General features: G+C 32.9%; 1 pseudogene; it reads right to left on the bottom strand.

Moving 5' to 3' along the window:
• Positions 1-8,373: 8,373 nt before the first annotated feature.
• LOC149151903 (stress-response A/B barrel domain-containing protein HS1 pseudogene) lies at positions 8,374-9,072 on the bottom strand (annotated as a pseudogene).
• Between the last annotated feature and the right edge of the window lie 7,643 nt (positions 9,073-16,715).

Genomic DNA, 16,715 nt, shown 5'->3' with positions numbered 1-16,715 from the left:
TGAACAACGCTGCTACAGGACATCCATAGGCCAAGTGAATGACCGACTCCACAAGTGACTGAACATTCTTATGCGCCCTCACACAACTAAAAAACATGTACAGGAGCTAATACTCAACTCTCCCCTAACTAAACTAACACTCAGCTCTCACACATATCAATTCCTCAGCGTTCACACAATATTATGTGCCTCATCCAGGTTCCAACACCACTGCAAGATCATGCTCCACTAGTCGACACCCAATAGTCTCACAATAATACACACTTCTCCTTCAAGTCCACGATCACAACTACAGTAACCCAGAAAACCCTCACTGATTTCGACCCTCCTATTCACGATGGCAGCTGCAGCAACATGCTAAACATTGGCTGCAATAAAACTAGATCTCTTAAACGATTGGTTTAACAACAAACAACAATATTCTCTAGCAGACCCTTTGGCGACTACCACTGCACTCACTCTTCAAAACTCGGTGGCAGTAGGTTCCTTCAACTACAAATACTCCTCACAATTGTAAATACTCTATAGGAAACTCTCTGCAGTCTATGCCACCAGGCGTCACGGTCAGCAAAATCCTCTTCAACGGACACTCAGTTGCAGACACTCCTATCTGCCAACACTCCAATGGAAGCTCTCTGTGATCTACACCAAACAGGGGTCACAGTCGGCACAACCCTCTTCAGTAGACACTCGGTTGCAGACACTCTTATCTGCCAACACTCCACTGGAAACTCTGTGATTTATGCCACACAGGTGTCACGATTGGAAAAACCCTCTTCAATGGGCACATGGTTACAAACACTCCTATCTTCCAGCACTCCATTGAAAATTCTTTGTGATCTATGCCACATAGGCATCATTATTGTTAGAGAATCTAGGGAAAAGTAGTGTTGTGATGATTCTCTGAGACTTGATAACAATTTGTGAAGTCTTTTTACTTTTCTTAATTAGCTTATACTTCTTCTTCTTCTTATTAGGGCATATGTGTGTGCTTCATCAAACTCCTACCAAAACAAAATAACAAGAACACAAAATTTGGCTCTCTGCTAGGGACAAACCCTCTCCACTTTTGAGAGGGAACCCTTTGTAAGTTTTCTCTTATTGAAGCTTCTTATTTGAACACTGCTAAATCCTAGACCCTTGACTAAGATATCCTCTAAGCATGAGTCAAATCCTTCCTCTTTCAGCACTGTCACTTCCGACACTTCTTCCAACACTTTGTCCTCTAGGTTAGGAAACCCTAGAATATTATGGCTTCTCTTCTTCGCTATAAAGAGATCCTTTTTCACCTTTCTTTGGATACCTTGTGGACCTTAATACACAACTGAATGAGACCATTTATGCTGCTTCCCTTGACTGTTGTTGAATCCGAAACAATTACCTTGTTGAAGTGTTCACATGTGCTGATAGAAACCCTAGAATATCCCTCCTTTCTTCGCTTTCCTTTTCTTCCTTCTTTGCTGGATGAGGAGGCCTAACAACCCTTGTATATTAGCCCAAAATAGAGAGATGGTTCTTGGTGCACTTGAACGCAGACAAACCTCTTTTTCCCTCGCATGTGTAGTTGTTGATGCCCTAGAGAATAGTTTTATAACTTCGTTGTCCTTCCTTGCCCTAACAGACTTCTTATCCACCCTTACTTGGTTGTCCTTCAACGTTCTAGTCACCCTTTTCTTTGCAGATTTCATAGATTATGTTATATATTCAAATGGGGAGTGGACAACCTCTATTTATAGAGGTTTATCCCTCCTCCTTCAAGCTGACAGGATTGACCCTCAAGTCGACTTACAGTTTGTGCCATAATTCGACATTTCTTCATCATTTTTTGCTGCTTGTAGTCTTTTTTGCTGCTAGGAGAGGATTTGACCATGCTTGGAGTTCTTCCCTTGACTTTGTATGATGTCCTACATGATGTAACATGTCTTCAAAGGGTCTTATCATAATTACGTTTTGACTTTGACTCCCTAGAAGCACTTCAAAATGTGTTTGACCTATTTTCAATGAGCAAGAAACTCATTGACAAATAATATCAAAATAAATTCTCCTTTTTTTTTTTTTTGGTTATGTTTGTGGAAAAACCTGTGAATAGTTTTTGAAACCAACGTTTCAGACTAGCTTAGTGAGTCCATCATCAGGTCAATGTGATTTGTATTTCGAGAAGAGAGAGCGTGAAATTATGGAGCTATTAATAGTTATTTGAAAAAATATTTGATGTCTTTTTTAATGTCGACCTAACTGATTAATAATTATATATATCTATATATATATATATATATATATATATATATATATATATAGTTATTTATTTATTTTTAATAATGACTGGTTTAATTAATGATTGATTATATTTAAATGTATTTATTTGTTTTATATTTATTTATTTATTATAATTATTATTATTTATTTATTTATTTTTATTTTTATTTTATTTATTTTTATATTATATGTTATATATATAAGTTTTTTGCTATGTATTAAATGCTTTTGAAGTAATAGTTTGAAGGTTTATTTATGTTGACTTATTAAATTATATTTAAAAGGGAGTTAGATAGGGTTGGATATATTTATTTATTTATTATTCTATTAATTTGTATTTACTGCTTTTTTATTTTATTTAATAAGGGTTTCCAGGTGCTACTTAATTTTAGTCTGTCATCTCTATTCATGTTGTTGGAGGATTTCTCAATTTCAATTGCCTCTTTCACCCTTCTTTTTAAATAATGGTCTTCCTTGTGAATTAATTTTGCTTGTTCCATACAGATATAGTGTGAGGAAGAACATGCGTGCTCTGCCAGACCTGATTTTTCTGACCTGTTTCTTGTAATATCATTAATGTGTTCTTTTAATCTTATGCCAAAGGATCTCCCTGTTTCACCTATATATACTTTTCCGCATGAGCAGGGAATCAAGTATACTCCTTTGTGATTTTTTGGGTCTATTAAGTCCTTAGCAGAATCAAGCATGTTTTTGATGGTGTTAGGGGGCATAAAGGCAACCATGATGTTATGCTTGGTGAGAATTCTGGGAATTTTGTCTGTGGTTCCTTTTATATAGGGTAAGGAGATTCTAGGGTTTTCAAGGGTTTTTCTTTTTTGGTTATTGGATATGGATTCTTTGATTATCTTTTGGATAATGTTTTTCTGATAGCCATTTTTTATAAAGATCTTGTGGAGATGGTTAAGTTCTTCATCTAGATGTTCAGGGTCAGAGATTCTGGAAGCTCTGGTAGCTAGGGTTTTGATGACACCAAATTTTTGCTTCGGATGGTGGTGGGAATTTGAATGAAGATATTTGTCAGTGTGAGTCTGTTTCCTGAAGACCTGGTGGCTTAGTTTGCCATTTTTCTTGGTAAGGAGGACATCTAGGAAGGGGAGTTGGTTGTCTTTTTCAATTTCAATAGTGAATTTTATGTGTTTAGAGAGGTTGTTTATGTGTGATAAAAATTCATTAAGTTTATCTAAACCATGGCTCCATTTAGCGAAAATGTCATCTACATATCTTTTCCATTCTTCAGGGGTAAAGGGGAAAGACCTAAGGGCCATTTGCTCAAAGTGTTCCATGTATAAGTTGGCAATCAATGGTGATAATGGAGAGCCCATTGCAACACCATGAGTTTGCTCATAGATTTTTCCTTTGAAACTGAAGTATGAAGATTTAAGGCAAATGCCTATTAGTTCCACAGTTTCAAGGTCTGTGATTTTCTTCAATACTTCTATGGCTTCATCTACTGGAATCATAGTGTAGAGAGACACTACGTCAAAGCTAACCAGTAGGTCATTGTCACTAATTTCTAGGTTTTTAATCCATTCTATGAAGGAAGCAGAATCTTTGATGTAAGAGGGAGTGTTACCAGATAAAGGTCTAAGTTTGTTTGCAAGGTATTTTGCTAACCAGTAAGTGGGTGATCCTATAGTGTTCACTATGGGTCTCAATGGAACTCCGGTTTTATGGATTTTAGGCACACCATATATTCTAGGGATGATGGCATTATTAGGTATTAACCTGTTCTTAATAGTAGAATCAAGAGAGGAGTTTTTAATTTTGTTACTCACTTGGCGAAGGATTTTGTTGCTAGGGTCCTTGTGAAGACCGAACCTAGCTACATCTTTTTCAACAACGATCGGCACAACCCTCTTCAACAAACACTTGGTTAATGCTGGCAGCCACCGTAGGGTCAATTCTCGGTTAATGTTGGTAGCGAAACACAACAGATTTAATCGCAAACACATACTCCCTTTGCTACTAGCCTCACACAACAATAGTCGACTCACACAATGATCAGTTCACTCCAACTCAGCTTCTAACAGCCCACAACTAGAGTTCAGAGAATGAACACAACAACTTGGCCGATAGCGCTACAAGTTCACTAAAAAACAAAGAATGATCTCCTCCACGAGCAAAGATTCGACACCATATCTCTGTGTCCTCCTCATACTGAACATAACACAATTATGGCAGCAATACACATGCGCTTCTCCAAGACTGTACCGGCACTATCTCGCAGCAGTTGTCACACAACAACACTACACACTCAATGTCTTTCACATGCTCCAAGCTTACACACAACCACACCACCGAGCTTGCACGACTCCTCACACCACAAAGCCCAGAGCTCTGGCTCTGATACCATGTTAGAACTTGAAGGCTCACAAAATGAGCTTGTTTATTTCATTATCCATCACCATTATTTATACATCTATGAGTTGAAGAATCAACAGTGATCTCCATCGACTCCTACCGACTATTGATTACCCCACCGTCATATGAATAGGGTTTGTCATCACATGAACAGTCACAAACAAGGCCGAAATTAATACTCTAACAAAATTACCATGCCTCTAAACAAATATATATATATATATATATATATATATATATATATATATAAATTGGTTAACAAGATGTAAGATTTTATTCTATAGTTATGTTAAAGATTAATATAATTTGAAAATAATTTTAATGATTTAAATAAACCAATTTAAGAACAAATTAATTTCACAAACATAATGAGAAAATAGATGAACTTTTATATATATATGGTTGATCAGTTAAACAAATTAAATAATTTCAAATTTTATAAAGTAAAACTTTATAAATTAATTTTGTATTTAAAAAAAATAATATGACATTTATTATTAATACTATTAACCTAAAATTTGAACATATTATTTTATTATGTCATACCTCATAAGTCAAGTCGTGATAAAATATTTATAATACAATAAATACATAACTTTTCAAGTAAGTTTTTTCTATTGAAATTAGTTAAATTTCCCATTTTCAATTCATTAAGCAGAAGCAAGTCTCTCATGAACTGTAACTACGGAGACCTCATTAATTAGTCTCCGCATATCAAAGTCCCTTAGAAGCATATTTCAGACCTAAACAAAGCGCGGCCACATGAAATGAAGCACGTGCAGTACTCACGGTCATTGCATTGGAGACGCCATTTCTTCCATTTCCCGAACATTTGAAGAGAAAATAATAATTTATCAAATTAAAGTATTAATGCTATTTATTTAAATTATTATTATTTTCAATATATATGGATGTAAATTAATTTATATCAATTTATTTTGTAAAATATTTTTAAATATACTAAATAAAAAGAATGACTAACATGGAAGTGATGAGTTTTATTTAATGTTATGTGCGGATTACAAACTATAGTACCATAGTTATTTGTTCTACGTGTTAGTTGCGTTTAATTTAATTTTTTCAGAAAAATATAATGTTTTGAACAATAATATTAGATATAATTATTTGTAAGAAGAGTTTTAGTGAAAATTACATCATAATTTATTTATTGACACTTTTCTAACCATAGTTTATTGTCAGGATAAGTTAAAGAATCAGATCATGGTTGCATGTTAAATAGGGAGAGCAGGGCATCCAACATTTATATTTGATTGGAAAGAGCTATATTTGACTGGGCAACTACACTGGACCAATGACTATGTTTGATTGGGCAACAAGACCAAGTTGGATGCCCTGCTCTCCCTATTTAACATGCAGCCATGATCTAGTTCTTCAACTTGTCTCCACGATGAACCACACTCGTTGGTTCGAAACGCTATGATTTTTGTTGAAGACTCTTCTCATAAACTTGATATATATCATAGAAACCTTAATTCAGCAATAATTATTTGTTTTAGATATATTCAAATTACGATATATTTAAAATTTATAAATTTGATTTTGATAATGTAATCTTTTTTATTAATGTTGTAATTTTGGTATAACAACATTTTGTTATTATTGGTCTCCCAATGCATGTGTGCATCTCGAATCTCATTAGGCTAGTTTTTGACATGACCTTCCTATATTCATCCTATGTACAATCTGGAACTATATCATGTCTTAATATAACACTATTACAGCTTTTTTTCTTCTGAAAAAAAACATTTTGTTATTATTATACCTAACACTGAATTTAGTAAATAAAACTAAATTTAATTATTATGAAATTAATTCAATTGCCCGTGTCATTTAGAACATTGCTTTTTTCACGGACTCTCAAGGCACACTTGAAAATTTGGCAAGCTAAAAATTAAATGTAATAATTTATTTAAAAAATTGCATTGATCATATGAATTCACTGAGTTTTTATAATAGCTTTTAAATCTAGTAATAAAATATTGTTGTTACATTCATTTTTATTTTATTTTGTGATGTAACTGCTTTCAGGTTTTAGCTTAGTGATACTGTGAATGTCTTATATATTTTTTTATTTTTATAAAGAAAATTATTTGCATTTATCTCAAATACTCTCGATTGTAAATTCGAAAATGTTAATTAGCTTAATTAACTAAATTAAATTAATATAATTCATTTCTTATGGCAATAAATTATTAATTAATTAAACAAAGCCCCATGCAATAGTTACTATGTTATATATCACTGTTTGTCGAAACTTCAGTGCAGTTGCTTCATTGGATTAAAATCTCTAATGACCATTAATGAAAATATGAAACTTATTCCATTCTTATGTATCTATCTGCTCCCTGCAGTGGTCATTGAACCTTCACTGTTCTCGAAACCTCGTTGTCGCTGCTCCATTGCATTAATTTCTTCAATGGCATTTAATTCAAATATACAAAAATACTGGCCTGCCTTATTTTTATATAAAAATAAAAAAGTAATGTATTGGTTTATTTATTTTTATATAAATAAATGTAGTTTATTTATTTATATATATATATTTGTATTGGTGAATAAATGTGTGTTTGGTTGAAGTTAAGTTATGAATATATAAATATGTTTTTTTTTTTAATCTTTTGTGATGTAACTAAAAAAGTAATGTATTTGTTTATTTATTTTTATATAAATAAATGTAATATATATATATATATATATATATATATATATATATATATATATTTTTGTATTGGTGAATAAATGTGAGTTAGGTTGAAGTTCAATTATCATTAATTTTTATTTTTGTTTTTTGTGATGTAATTAAAAAAGAGTAATGATAAAAAATCCAAGGAAATTAAGATTTTTTTTTTTAATAAAAAATTTAATTATTTAATAAGTTTTTTTAACCTCTACACCAAATGTTAAGTATTATGCCGTAAATTAATATTTCATTATATTTATTGAATATTATTCTATTGTTATCCAATAAAGAAATAGTAAGACAGTAATTTAATAAATTGGATTAATAAATAGTAAGATAGTAATTTAATATTGGTGGGATTATTGTAAATAGATTCCAAATACACTATAGAGGTAGGTGTTAGTGATGGGATTTGTTTTCATATTGCTTGTATCCTCCCACAATACAGATTGCAATATGAGTTGGTGATGGGACTTGCTTTCATATTGCTTGTATCTTTCTTCACTAGGGAGATACAGAAGACAAGATATTGAGATAGTAAACTAACTATTGTTCATATGTATATCAAAACTATTAAAAAATAAAAATAAGAAAATAAAAATAAAAAGATAATAAACTAATAATAAACACATTATTTAAAAAAAATCCGGACATTTACACTTGATCTGTGAAATAAAGAACCAAAGTGTAATTTCTTTGATATTATAATAAAAAGCCAAAGTGTAATTTCTTTGATATCATAAAAGGCCACTGCAACTAAATGCTCATTTCTTTGATATCATAAAAGGCCACTGCAACTAAATGTTCACTTATCTTCATCTCAGTCCAATTAAACAAAAAAAATTCCAGAGAAAACAAGAAAGGCTATCTTCTCTTCTATTCCATTCCATATTTGTGATGCAAACAAGCAAACACAGAGTTCCATAACTCTTTTTATACAAATCACAGCAATTATACTCTGAGCTTTGATAGAAGTGATTATTGAAAAAACCAAATTTTCATAACAGAAATGAAACATGCACTGAACAGCAACGTCAACCAGACTTGACAGACAATGGCGAGTAATCAAGAATAAGGATGTCTTCAATGGAAGCCATGAACTTTTCGGCATAGGATTTATGGAGAGGATGAGAAACGTAGGCACCCAGTCCTTCTGGCCCAGAAAATGTTATCACAAATATATGAGTGAACCCCTTTTGTCTCTTAACTTGTCCCAAATCGGTTCCCCTGTTATCACAGACAACAAAATTTAATTAATATCAAATAAAAAATATCTGTTTTGGATTATAATGAAGTTGTTTTTCGTTGATAGGATTAATTTGAAAGATAATTTCATTATCGATATAAATCACAAAAATCTAATCTATCATTAAAAACCCAAACAAAAAACAAAAAAAAACTTAAACTAGTGTGATGGACCCAAATCTATTACCCTGTTATCACAAACAATTTTTTTTATCCAACCATATATTTTGATTATATCAAACCAAAACATTGAAAACAGAGGAAGCAGAAAGAAAAAACAAAAAACTAAACCAGTGTGATGTAAAAATATAAGTTCACCATTCAAAAGATTTAATGAAATCAAGGTGACAGCAAAGCTCTTCAAGTTCCCTAATGAGTTGTTGAAGCTCTTGGGAAGAAAGCTCTGGTTTGAACTTAGCCAACACAGTGTGCCTGGATTCAATAATTGCAGTTGCTCTGGTAGATTCCTCCTCACCCTTATTAGCCATGGTAGACAGACCTATGCCTGTAATGCAAATCTACTCCAATTCCAATACCAACACAATTCTTCCAGTAATGATAATATTGACAACTGCGATGTCAGCTTCCTTTGCGCTCACTTATATCGAACAAGGTCCCACGCGCGACGAAATAATGATGCCTCCGACCACTAATTTCCGCCAAGCCTTCATCACATGCACAGACCAGATACATTTGCTACGTTTTGACACGTTTCGGTATATATTAAAACCACCACCTCCCCCCTCCTCATATCATGCTGACACTTTGATAGGGGTATTTCTGGTTGGGTATTGGCAAATGATACTTACTGTTATGATGATACGTAGAATGTGGTTGTTGAAAAATATTTGGATTTGGAAAGCATCTTTGAGACTCAAAATATTTACTATTCTTGTATGGGATAGTTTGAAGCACGGTATTAGTGGGCCTGTTGGCCGTGACATGTCTTTAATTAAAGAGGAATCAATTCGATATTTATTTTTACTTCTCTCTTTTGTTAAAAGTATTTGGGAAAGGATGTTACATCTTGATATTAATTCAGTTTGGGTTTCGGTCTTTATCAATGATTGTTTGCATATTGGATGATGAAACATCACGCTCAGAAAGCATTTTCATTGTTCATTGTTCATCTGTTGGTGAATATAGAGACGGAAAAACTTAAACATTTTTTTAGGGGAAGGTGCTTTGTCTCTTTTTGAGCTTTGTGAAAGTAGTTGCTTATTTCACGGAGTCTGGTCTAGAGGAAAAACATAAAATTATTAGGAGGAATTAGTCTCATGAACTTGCTAATTCTTTTCCAAATACTTATTTGTGATGGGGCTTCAAAATTGTTACATTGTGGAAGTGGAGGAATTATATTTTTATGAGAGAATCATAGTTACAAAATTTTCTCGGAAATTGGAGAGGGTATAAATACTTGCGCAAAATTATTTGTTCTATGGGGCATATTATTCTTGCGAATAGGCAAAACTCTGTTTGGAGATTCCAAATTTTGCATTGACTGGGTAAATGATAAGGAGGCACTTGAGGTATCATCTATCCACAATTGAAAGTAGAGGATCAAACCTTGGCATCGTCTTTCAGGGATATTACCTTCCACCATATATACACAGAATTAAACAAGGAGGTGAATCTGTGATCAAAGAGGGGTGTAGGTCAACAAAAAGGCTTTAAGTTTTTTGAGGAACACAAGGAACAAGTGCTAGTGGATAGAGGGAAGGTGTCATTAACAATCAACTAGCAATATGAGTTTTTATAGATACATTTCTGCGAGTTGTGATCATTCCATTTTTGAGCTATTAGAGGAACAATTTCTATATTTTACACTCGATTTTGTTGATGTAATCATTGCATATGGCTATTTGTATATGGACATATGTAAACAATTTTCACTTTAATGAAAAATGTTGGTTTTTTCCTTTTCTCAGGGGAAAAAAAAGTTTTAGAGTTTTGGCTAGAATAGAACAAAAGATTTTTTATGAAATTATGATCTTTTATTGTTTAAAATGTGTTTTTGATTGCAAAGGTGGATTCAACGCTCTGAAAAATCTCTAAGCACTTAGAGTGTGGAAAGTTCACAATGATTCTAACAAATATCCACTGGATTCTAAGCATTTTGACCATAAAATATGCCCCAAAAAACTCCAAATCACATAACAAATAATTTCATAAAAAATGTATTGTTGTATTTAAGAAAAACAAAAAAACAAAATGTTAAATTAGACTATGACATCTGATAATATGTTTTATACAATAAAATTAATTATAATTTAATTTTTCATGGGGAGTTACCAGAGTCACTACTTCCAAGAATGCTTAATTTAAATACATTATTATTTGGAATTTTTTTATTTGTTTAATTATTTTGATCTAAAACTTGATTAAAAAATTAAAAGATATAATGGAATTATTAATATTGGAGGTAATAGGAATTTTTGAGGGTGATGAATCTATTTATAAATTAAAAAATGCAATAACTTGACCCAAAATTATATCTTTAAATGCTAAAAAACAGCGTCATTTCATTTTAACTCAGGATGCCCCATGTCTTAAGAGGGATTAAATCTCTCAAGATTCATCCCTATTTTTAAGTGTAAAACTTGAAAAAGGATTTGCATGTTGAGAGATTTGATTAATCTCAATGCTTGGTAGATCTAGAACTTAGATGAATCTATACTAGTTCTTAATAATATTATTTATATCTATTTAACTTTCACTTCTTTATATAGAAATATTCTTATTTTTAATTTTATTAAAACATGATAATACATAACATTATATGTTTTATAATTTTATAATTTAATTTTTAATGTAATATGCTTAGCATTCATTTTATACGTGTGTGTAAAAATGATTATAAATATTAGTTTTTTATATATTTATTAATTAAATTTAAATGTGTGAAAGCATGAAGATGTGTTACACTTTTGGGCCAAATGTAGAGACGAAATTTCAAGTTTTTCCTCTTTTATAGAATTGAAGCCCTCAAAATTCATATAAGCACTATGACTTATGATTCAGAGTAGAAAGAAAAATTGTGGAGAATTATGTTATTGTCCTAACGATATTTTTAAAAAAAATATTTAGTGTCTTATAATATGTCAATTTTCCATTAAATGAAATGATTTTTCTTACAAATTTTCACACATCTTAAGAGGTATGCATGTGTGTGTGTTCATGTAGTATAACTTAGTCAAAAAAATATTTTTTTATGCAAAATATATTCTTTTATTATTTTTTGAAGTTGGTGAAGTAATATTCCAATTGCATTTTGCAACACGTGTGTTCACTTAAGGTTTTTTTCAACTATTTAAATAAATTGAAAAACCAAAAGTACGCTTTTGAAGAGGAATAGTAAACGAAGATATTGGTATTTTTGAAAATTTTTCATTGTGTATTTTATGATATTGATTTTTTATTCAACATCTTTTAAATTCAAATTCAAATAGCTCGATGGAGCTACCTTTTTAGCACCCAAGGAGCTCGATCGAGCACTTGAAAAGGCTCAATCAGCACTTAAATGGCTCAATCAAGCGATTGTTTTTTCCACCTAAATGCACCCGCTTTCACCAAAAAGTGTAACCCTTCTCCATGCTTTCACCCATAATAGTTAAGAATATGAATTATGAGTTATATATATATATATATTAGTTTTTTCAACCTAAATGCATCTTCTTTCGCCAAAAAGTGTAACCCTTCTCCATGCTTTCACCAATAATAGTTAAGAATATGAATTATCAGTGTTATATATATATATATATAATAATAAATTTATTGAATTTTATATGTTTATTAATTATATGCTTTAAAATATTAAATTTATTTTAATGTGATAAATAGATTATTATTTTTTTTAATTGTTTTCTATTTTATTAATAAAAATAAATTTACAATAATCAATTTATTATTTTTATTTATTTTTTAATCAATTGAACATTATGTTTTGTTATTTGTATTGTTTTATTTATTGATTCATTTTATGGACATTACAATATCTTCCTCATATTGAGCCAACATTTAAAGGTTTACACTTATTTATGAACACTACAATGTATCTCCCATAATGAGTTGTCAAGTGTCTTTCCACTCATTGATTGTTAAATAAAATCTAAATTATTTAGGCTTCTAAAATAACCATTCATTGGTTTGTAAAAGAATTGAATTCCCCTTATGCTAGATGTTTATGTGTCTTTTGATTTGTTAACATATTTCTTTATTTTCAAGAGAACACACTCTTAGTTAATCAAAGGAAAATTTCGTTTTTACTTCAAAATTAAAAGGAAAATTTAAACTAGATTGTAATTGCTAGAGAGCCATTTTCATAGCCCCAAGAAGAATTGCACAAATCAAGATGCATTATGTATTTATGGGTGTGAAACACCAACGCCTTTCCTCCTGATGGTCTACCCAACTTGATTGTATAAACTTGGACTACACCTCTCCACTCTATTTAAGTAGAGTAGTTAGCATTTTTTTTATACTTAACCAACTTCTTAAATTCAATTCAAATTCATATAACATGCAAAAAGACACAATTTTTATGTCAGTGCCCCCAACAATTTAACACCCAACTTATAAAAATATGTCAAATCCTTTTTACAAAATTGGCCCAACTTGGAATTTATGCCACATAACCCAACCCGACCTTTACATCGTATAGCTCCCTTTACATCACACCGTCAAACTGGCTTGCTACCTCTCGACCATTGGATTGCAATACAGTAGAAAAAGTTATAACAAATCCCCCAGAAGACCCTCAACCTAACTGAGTACATGAAACACCAATTTCCCAACGCCTACATGATCTCTACTTAAAATAGGTTGTGCACGACCTCAATCATGTGCCTTTCCATCCAAACTCCATGCTCTTCTTTGTGTGACCAAACTGTTCCAAGTGGGAGTGCATTATGTGTGTTCTATCTACCTCTTAAATAGCTCCATCGATTAAAAATTTCTTATGTGACCCCCATGCACTCCAATGGACCATTGTATTGGTTGGTTTAACCAACGCACATGTTGTCCTATGCCTGTTCACCTTCTCGCAATTCACATTATATGTCCCTATTAGTTCACTTTAGCCAACCTGTCTTCATCACATTGGCACTTTGTTCTAGTTGATGTTACACCACCCATGATTGCATCATGAGAACCCCAAAATTTTATTTTCATGCGACATGACGTCTTGTGCTAACTTTACTCACCCAACCCATGTGCACTTTTATGTTGTTCGCTCGACCGATGATATACATGGAATGTGATCTACTCTAAACCACCAACATGGAAGTATTCCTGCCATGCAACCATTACTCATCATGTTGCAACTCAGCATGGTGCCTAATATTGTCTAGTGCATCTTTCCCAACTATGTGTGCTCAATCCATCTCACCTAATCGTCAAATTTGGGATAATGTGTGAACAACCCTCATCCATTGGTACATGCATGCACCCATGCCATGTGACCACCCAACATGTAAAGAAACATTGCAACATGGCGTGTTTGTCATGTAATGTTAAGGTAAGGAAAACCCAAATTTAGTGTGGGTAACTAGACCAAAGATAAATTCCAAAGTGTTATTATGCAACTAACTTGCCCCCAAGTATGAGGGTATTTCATCCTTCCCCACTTAAAGTCATTAACGTCCTCAACAATACTCCACTTGTAAACTCAAACAACCAAGTCACCAATTGAAGTTACTCTTGGTGATCAAATCGTTGCCTTATGATATGTTATTGTACCTCTACTATGAGTTACTCTTGTGTGTTTCCATGTGTGATAGATTCCCTTGTTCCTCTAACTAATTTGGTAGCTAACCTGATTATCTCGCCAAAGCTCACAAGAACTTACATTCCCATGCAAGTGCACTCATTTCAATCTAAGTGGCTCATCCATGCAACTCCTCAATTTCCCTTCATCCTCCTAGATACCTCCATGTCACCCACGAAAACACTTTCCATCTCTCTATGGAAGTGATCCATACCATTGTGGGTCAATGTGAAGAAGAGGTGGGCCAGCCTCCATGGCTACCACCCCCATCTCCATCTGATATCTACTCTACCACTACTTGATAAGTCCCTCCATACTTCTTTGTTACATATATAAATAATGGAACATGAAAGTCAATCCTACCTTTTTCCTCCTCTATGATTTTCTCCAACTCTGGATCATATGGCCACTCCTCCCTCCAAGTGTTTATGGGATCAAACCAACCTTCTCTTTGACGTACTTGTGCAAGGGTGGGTTGTACCATGCTCACACTCCTAGATCATGGGTGAATCATCAAAATGATATTTGAAATGATATGGCAATCTTGTTTGCTCATCCTCTGTACATCATAGATCTTGAGAATTACTCATAACTCAGTCTCCTAGTTCCTCCAAGATGTTTGAATGTTGTACCAAGATTTTCTATACCCCATGAAATTTACCCTCCAAATCATGAATCATCTCCTCGTGCTCCTGAAAAACATGTCTAACCACCTCAACATCTCTTGGCCCCAAAGTACATGTCTGTGAACATTGATGAACCTCATCAACCATGCACATAAAAGTCACTCGTTCTCCCAATTTTGCACTCCCCCTCTTATTTCATACAACCACTAGTGTGGGGCTAAAAATATGGCCAAACTATCCAAATGTGGGATTAGAACGACTGTCTTTTCCCTTAGAAACTCCTATTCCAAAACCACCTTGTATTCATTCAATGGACTAATGGTGAGACTTGTCTCACCATACTACTCACTAAGTTTGGTCATTAAACATTGGACTATGTCAACCACCCTCTGCTCTCCTCAGTTAGTATCCTTGAAGGGCATATGTGTTGGCTCAAGTGTCAATCCGAATTGTTTTGAAACATCCTCTCTAACCAAGTTGTGAGTCACTCCATTTTCAACCATCTATCTCTCATTGATTTCCGCATGGAAATAGATTTGTTGGGTTTCCTCTAGGTCTTGAGTTAATGCAGACTATGCCTCCATGACCACACGCAAAACCTGCAACACGCCCATTATTGGCTTCTCTATTTGCTCCAAAGGTAACAACTACTTTAAAGGACAATCCTTTACAATGTTCCTTAGCACATATCCAACACAATGTTGGACTTTTCTCCTTTGTATCATTCATATTCTTGGCTTCTCCTTGTTTGGACACCTTTTTCCTCCCCTTATCTTTTTGCTTCTTTCCTTTGTCATTGTGCTCTTCTTTGTTTATTTTTGGACTAGACTTCCCCTCACCTATATAGTCCAATACTTTATCTCCTATGGTGATAGTTGCTACAATATTCTACACATTCTATTGTCACAACTCACTTTGTGCCCATGACTCTAGTCCATTCATGAAATGGAACAATCTCTCCTCCTTTGACATATCCTTGATCTCTAACCAGGGAAAATTTTAGGGGCTAATATTCGCAGGTGGGCTAATTTTCCATGTTTTTTCCAAAAAAAGATTCGCTAATTTTCCTTTTTTTCTAAAAACGATTCACCCAAATTTTATAGTATAAAATTATTTCACCTTAAAAATCGCCAAAATTTTATATAGAAACTATACAAAATTATTACACATTTGAATATTTTTACAAAAATATTGTCAAACATTTTATAGATTGCATATGATGGACTACGAGATTCGCCAAGGTTTCTAAACATCAAGATAAATTTCCATCCTTAAAATTTTCCCTGTTTCTAACATAATCAATGAAAAATATATAATGTACGTTTGGATTTTCCCTAAATACTTCAAGGAAAACAACTGGCTCGGATTTATCCATGCTTGGTTACCAAGGCCAAATTGTGCATGCAAAGCAATCTTCAATTTTCCCATGTATCAATCCTTCTCATGGCGTGACCTATTGTAAAGTACCCCACTTGGTTCCTCTTCCATAGCTCAACGGTTCATCTTAGAAATGTGGTTGTTGCATTCACCTCAGACTCATCCAAACTCTCATTCATCCAATCCAAATACTGCTCTATATCCCAATAGAAATTCCCTAGTACCTTCACACTTTTCATCCCATCATATAATTGTGGTTCTTTGATCTTGATCCACACAAGTGAATTGGACACACCTTTTCTAACAAGTATTTTCAATATGCTGGTTATATTTTCGTGATCTCACAACTTTTGTTGAATGGATA

The sequence above is a fragment of the Pinus tabuliformis genome, chromosome 9, assembly GCF_031772625.1.
Source record: "Pinus tabuliformis cultivar Carrire ecotype Pingquan chromosome 9, CPIR1, whole genome shotgun sequence".
Lineage (NCBI taxonomy): Eukaryota > Viridiplantae > Streptophyta > Pinopsida > Pinales > Pinaceae > Pinus > Pinus tabuliformis.
This window is presented reverse-complemented; position numbering and strand designations above follow the sequence as displayed.